Source organism: Lolium perenne, chromosome 3, assembly GCF_019359855.2.
Source record: "Lolium perenne isolate Kyuss_39 chromosome 3, Kyuss_2.0, whole genome shotgun sequence".
NCBI classification, from domain to species: Eukaryota; Viridiplantae; Streptophyta; class Magnoliopsida; order Poales; family Poaceae; genus Lolium; species Lolium perenne.
The window spans coordinates 42642778-42649121 of record NC_067246.2 but is presented as its reverse complement, the minus strand read 5'-3'; the positions used below and the strand labels follow the sequence as shown (position 1 = coordinate 42649121).

General features: G+C 44.9%; 1 pseudogene; it reads left to right on the top strand.

Annotated features, from left to right (window-relative positions):
- The first annotated feature begins 341 nt into the window (after window positions 1–341).
- On the top strand, window positions 342–2652 carry LOC127339033 (uncharacterized; annotated as a pseudogene).
- Window positions 2653–6344: the final 3692 nt, after the last annotated feature.

Sequence of the window (6344 nt, the reverse complement as noted above, 5' to 3'; positions counted from 1 at the left end):
GTAACTTGTTGTCTTGCATTTCATAGACCCGGTTGTGCTAGGACTGGAATCTCTAATTAGTTCTTGGAAAGTTTAATCGTGCCCTGATTGATTTAGGGAAAGGGTTAGATATTTGCTGCATAGCGTGTTGTATTAGGAGTCTAGGAGGCTATAAACTTGGACTCAATTCGTGCTGTTCTCGAAAATACCTGTCGAGTATTGAAATGTGTTTGCGTTTTTAGATCACTAGTTTTGAGTTTTGACGAGGAGACCTACGAGCGTACGAGTTAGGAGAGCTCCTAGCTCTAACCAAATCGTATCGATCGACATCGATCTAGCAACCATTGAGGCGCGCAGGCGCCATGGCGTCCACGATACACAAGACGGCGTCGACGCACAGGTCTGCGGTGGTCCGTGGCACGCACGAGTTCAACATCGTCGGCTGCAGCGGCCGCAAGCGTTTCTCCAGCGCCATCAACTCCTCCTCCATCAAGTCCGGCTCTTTCCTCGCCGGCGGACACACCTGGGCCCTCGCCTGCACCTTGGACGATCAAGGCAGCCTCGCATCAATCACCCTCGAGCTTCTCGGCACGACCAAGGACGTGGTCGCCACGGCGGGCATCAGGATCGAGGACCCCCTAGGTGAGTGGCCGACCGCCGTGTGGCAAAGCGACGCCATCAGATTCCAGGAGACTAGGACCTGGAAGCTATCGGTTCCAGAGACTTACCATGGCCATGGAACCCGCTACGTGAGAGACGACCGCCTCACCATCGAATGCACCGTCGACGTCCTCGAGGAGTACTCCCCCGGAACCGCTGTGGAGACTAGAAACGGCTTTGTATCGGTGGTGCCGCCGCCGACCATTACTCAGGATCTCCACAAACTTCTACTAGTTGATGAGTCAGCAGTGTCCGCGTCAGGATCATCGTGTTCTGAGGACAGGCGACGACATCGTATGAAGTCGGATGTAACGTTCGTCGTTGAGGAGACCGAGATCCAGGCGCACAAGCTCGTGCTCGCCATGCAATCCCCGGTTTTCGCCGCGGAGTTCCGCTGGCACGCGAAGGAGAGCTCTATCCTTACGCGCCTTAGCGTCGACGACATGAGTGCATCCACCTTCAGGGCGATGCTCCGTTTCATCTACACCGACGAGATGCCCATCAAAGCAAGGAACGATACAAGCAGCCGTCGTGCCTGCAAAGAGAAATATGCTTTGAGGCGCCGGGAAGCCATGGCACGCGACCTGCTTGTGGCCGCGGATCGGTATGACCTGGAGAGGCTGAGGATCATGTGCCAGAATATATTATTAGAGAGCATCGACGCCTCGACTGTTATGGGGACGCTGTTACTGGCGCGTGGCCGTCACACCTGTTGTCAGCTCGAGGATTCCTGCATCGAGTACATAGCCTCTGACCCCAAGGTGTACGCTGCTGTGAGGGCGACCGAGGAGTACCAGGAGCTTAAGAATAGCTGCAGTCCCTTGATAATCGAGATCATGGAAAGAGTAGCCGCACACAACCCCAACGGGGCGCGCAAGTCCTCTGACGGCATGAAATACCGGCCTCCGGAAAAGACGTGGTCAACCTATAACGACGCGTTGGTGCACAGCGTCCACGAGTTTAGGATCCCTAACTTTTGCGCCGTCCAGAGGAGCCGTGAAGTTGGCCAAGTAATCCATTCAGGCACTTTCAACGTCGGCGGTTATGACTGGCATGTATTGGTGTACCCATCGGGGGTGAAGGGAGAGGACGACCAAGGGAGCATCTCTATTTTCCTTAAATTGTTGAGTCAGCCGCCAGTCCATGGCATCGAGGTGTCCGGGAAATTCTTTTTCGGCAATCCAAGTGGAAAGTTCACCACTGAGAAAAAAGAATGGAGTTTCACCCACATATATACCAAAACGGCTTTAGCCTATGGATACACAAAGTTGATGACCGTTGAATCTGCAAAATCAGGGTACCTAGCGAATGATGGTTCCTTAACCATATGCTGTAGCTTTGCGGTCACCAAGCAGCCTTACACCAGTACTACGAGCACCCCGGCCACCAGGGCCATGATCGTTGTGCCATCATCAAGCATTGCCTTGTACCTCGAGCAACTATTGGTGGGCGGGCATGGGTCAGACGTGCAATTTCTTGTTGAGGGTAGCGAGATTTGCGCGCATAGTCTTGTGATCGCCGCGCGATCGCCGATCCTTTATGAGGCGGTGGCAGCGGCAGTCAGCAACAAGGATGGACATATAGTACGTATTGACGGCATGAAAGCCACGGTCTTCAAGGCCGTGATCCACTTCGTCTACACCGATGAACTGCCCACTCTTGGTAGCACGGTGGTTGACGAAGACATGCTCGCCGCAGCATCCCGGTTTGGACTCGAGAGGATGAAGATCATTTGTGAGAACTTCCTCGCCGAGTACATCTCCAAGGAAAATGCAGTCGACACATTCAATGTGGCGCGCCGTCACCGTTGTTCGAAACTTGAGGATTACTGCATTGATTTCATCCTCTCGGTTCCATCCTTGGCCAAGGGATTGATTAAAACGGTCAGCCTCGACTAGCAATTTCTTTCTCCATGAAAAATTATTTCTATAATATCTCTGATCTATTTTGTTGTCTCCTATCTGCCAGATTCCTCTCCCGTCTCCACAGGTGGATGCAGGTCAGTCCCTCTAAAGATGGCTGTCTTAAGTCCTTTGAGGCGCTTAGGACTGACACAGCGAATAATGTCGTCTCCATGGCCGACCTCGATCAGGATCAAAGAAACCGCTTGCCCTGTGGAGAAGCGTCCACGCCAATAGAAAGAAAGATTATCTTCTGCACGTATGCCATATTTCCATCTAATTGTGCTGCTCCTTTTTTTTTATGTTGTCTAGTGGCCGAGCAGATATCAGTTATGATGATAAATTACATTACCGATAAATGATTGATTATAAACTATGTTATTTCACGAGAAGACAGTATAGATGAAACTGATTGATTTGTTTCTTTGAAGAAAAAATCGAGTACAATTTTTTCTAGCCATAATAACGGTTGTGGCTATAGTTTATTTTAACTACATTTTAATAAAACCACGGCACTTACTATTTTTAGATAAAGGAAATATATTAATATCAAAAGATACCAATTACACCCAGCCTCTGCAACAACACCCCACCCTAATGACAGTACAGATGCACACAGCCAAAAAAAAGACAGGGAATATCAATGTTTGAATTATATATGTACGCATTTGTGATGGAAAAAAAGAAAGACCGTTCACGTCTACGCTAGAGACAGGGAAGATAGAAAAATGAGCTGACGGCCTGGCGCACCGTGCTCTCCAACCATTGGCAATTCCTTCTCAAAACTCAAATTAAAATTGGCTTGCCTGCTCCCTCAACATGCATGGAATCTGTGAGGTTGTTCTCTATTTATCTTGGTAAGAAGATACGTAGTAACATACATGACTTTTGAGTTGAAATGTGACATCACTTAAATTTGTTAGACTAATCTTGAGTTGCACTAACTAGTTAATTGGGTTCTGTGTTTCCTTTATTTTTCGTATTCCGAGTTTTCAAATCTTTACTATATCTCTTGTTGTGATCTAAAGTTATAAATATCTCTTACTGAAAGTGCGAATTTTAGCAAACTGTAACTAGCTATTTGTTTGAAATTGCCACGTGGACAATTTGAATATGTATTATATGAAATTGAAATTGCGGTGTGGACAATTTGTTTAAAGAAATCCTAGGCGCATGGGATGATGATTTAGGGTGACTGATGAGTGCAGATGCACACCGTTGGGAAACCCCAAGAGAAAGGTATGATGATTATAGTAGCAAGTTTTCCTTCAGTAAGAAATCAAGGTTTAATCAACCAGTAGGAGAAAGGAGTGACTTCCGAAGGTGTTGCTAGATGACTTGTGGCAGGACGCACTACCGGCGTCAGTAACAACTTGGACTTGCACACAACACAACCAAAATACTTTGCCCCAACGTTATAGTGAGGTTTTCAATCTTACCGATTTTGCTGAAAATGAAGGATTAACCGTATAGTGTGGAAAGATGATGTTTGTTTGCAGTGGAATGAAAAGAGAACAATGCTTGCAGTAAGTAAACATAACAAGATGATTTGATCAGTATAAAAGAAAGGACCGGGATCCACAGTTCACTAGAGGTGTCTCTCCATAAAGATAAATAACATGCTGTGCGAACAAATTACAACTGGGTAATTGACAGAATAAAGATCATACATGACAAGATGATTACTATGAGATTTGGTTGAACATTACAACATAATACATAGACCATAATTCAACTGCGTCTATGACTAATAACCCACCTTCTGGTTATCGTCTGAACCCCTTTCAGTATTAAGTTGCAAGCAACAGATTATCGCATTAAGTAATGTGTGTAAAGTAAACAATAGAATTACCCTTAGATAAAACGTTGTTGTTTTCTCCCTAGTAGCAACAACACATCGACAATCTTAGATGTTATTGTCACTCTTCCAGAAAACTAGAGGCATGAACCCACTATCGAACATAAATACTTCCTCTTGGAGTCACAAGTATCCACTTGGTCAAAGTATCTACTAGCAACGAAGAGCATGCAAGATAAAAAAAATATAATATGATAAGTATATAATCGATCTCAACATACTATTTCATATTCATCGGATCCCAGCAAACACAACATGTAGCATTACATAATAATGATCTTGAGCATGATAGGCAGCTCACAAGATCTAAACATGAAGCACTAATTGGAGAAGACAACCATCTAGCTACTGCTATGGACCCGTAGTCCAGGGATGAACTACTCACGCATCACTGGATGCGAGTATGGCGATGTAGAGGCCTCCGGTGATGATCTCCATCTCCGGCAGGGTGCTGGGAAGAGTTTCAGAACCCTCCCGAGCTAGGGTCGGTGATGGCGGCCGTGACGGAACTTTTCGTGAATAAATTGGCGGAAGGGCGAGGTCAGTTGAGGCCAGGGTTCCACAACACCCCTTGGTGCGGGCCACAGTCTGGCCACCCTGTGGCGCCTGCTCGTCCCCCCTCTGGACTCTATCTTCTTTACAGTAAAATATTGATTTCAGCTTTTGTTTCGTCAATTCCGAGAATATTGTTGTGAAACTTTTATGAAATACAAAAATAGCAGAAAACAGGAAACTAACACTGTGGCATGTTGTTAATAGGTTAGTGCCAGAAAATATATAAAATTGCAACGAAGTGTAAATAAAACATATTGGAATTGGTGTAAAATAAGCATGGATCATCAAAAATTATAGATACGTTTCCGATATATCAAGTATCCCCAAGCTTAACTCCTGCTCGTCCTCGAGTAGGTAAGTGATAACAAAAATAATTTTTGAGGTGACATGAAGCCAACACAATCTTGATCAAGTTATTGTAAAGCATTGTGAGCTGGATCAAAGTACTATAAACATAGACATGATAGATATAATTCTAAAAATAGAACTTAGCAACTATGTTATAACATGAGAAGTAACTCAGACACATGATCATGGATAATTGTGCATTTAAAGCAACTGTGTGTTTATGAGTGATACGTCCATTTTGCATCACTATTTTATATCATAATTTACTGTTATTCATTGATATATTTCATATTTAGAGGTGATACTTATGTTATTTCATCTATTTTGCATGTTTCATGATTGTTGGAGAATCGCGCACCGGAGTCAGGATTTTGCTGGAAAAAGCACCGTCAGAATGTAATATTTCGGAAGATCAACAATTGACGGAAATTATACTGAAAATCCTATTTTTCCAGAAGACGAAAGTAGCCAAAAGGAGGAGCCGAGGAGGGCCGCCATGGGCCCCCCCATAGGCCGGCGCGGGCCCAGGCCTGGCCGCGCCGCCATGTGGAGAGGGGGCCCACAGCCCCCCACTACAAGAAATGGGATATTTGTTAACGAAAACCCTGGTGACAAAAATGCATACCGTCATGGATGTGTCCTTATAGGTGACGAATTCATCTTCCGTCATGCATTTAAGGTAATGCTTGACGGTATGATTTTTCGTCAACAAAAAATCGTCACCCATTACCCAACCGGGAAGGGCTTCCATCGTGTCTGTTAATAGGTGACGAAATCAAAAAGATCGTGGTGTATGTAAACCGTGATTTGCATATACAACGGACCCACATAGCAGGTAAATAATACTAAGTTACTTTATTAAATGTTATTAGTTTTATATATCATGCGTGACCCACTTGTCAGGAACATATTTAATTAAGTAAAAATTGTGTTTTGGAAGAATCGAACCAGGGCTTTGACGTGACCGACGCGGAGTGTTACCGCTAAGGTAGATATGGAGTTTTGATCTGGATCCGTAACTAGTCTATTGTACATATTTATTT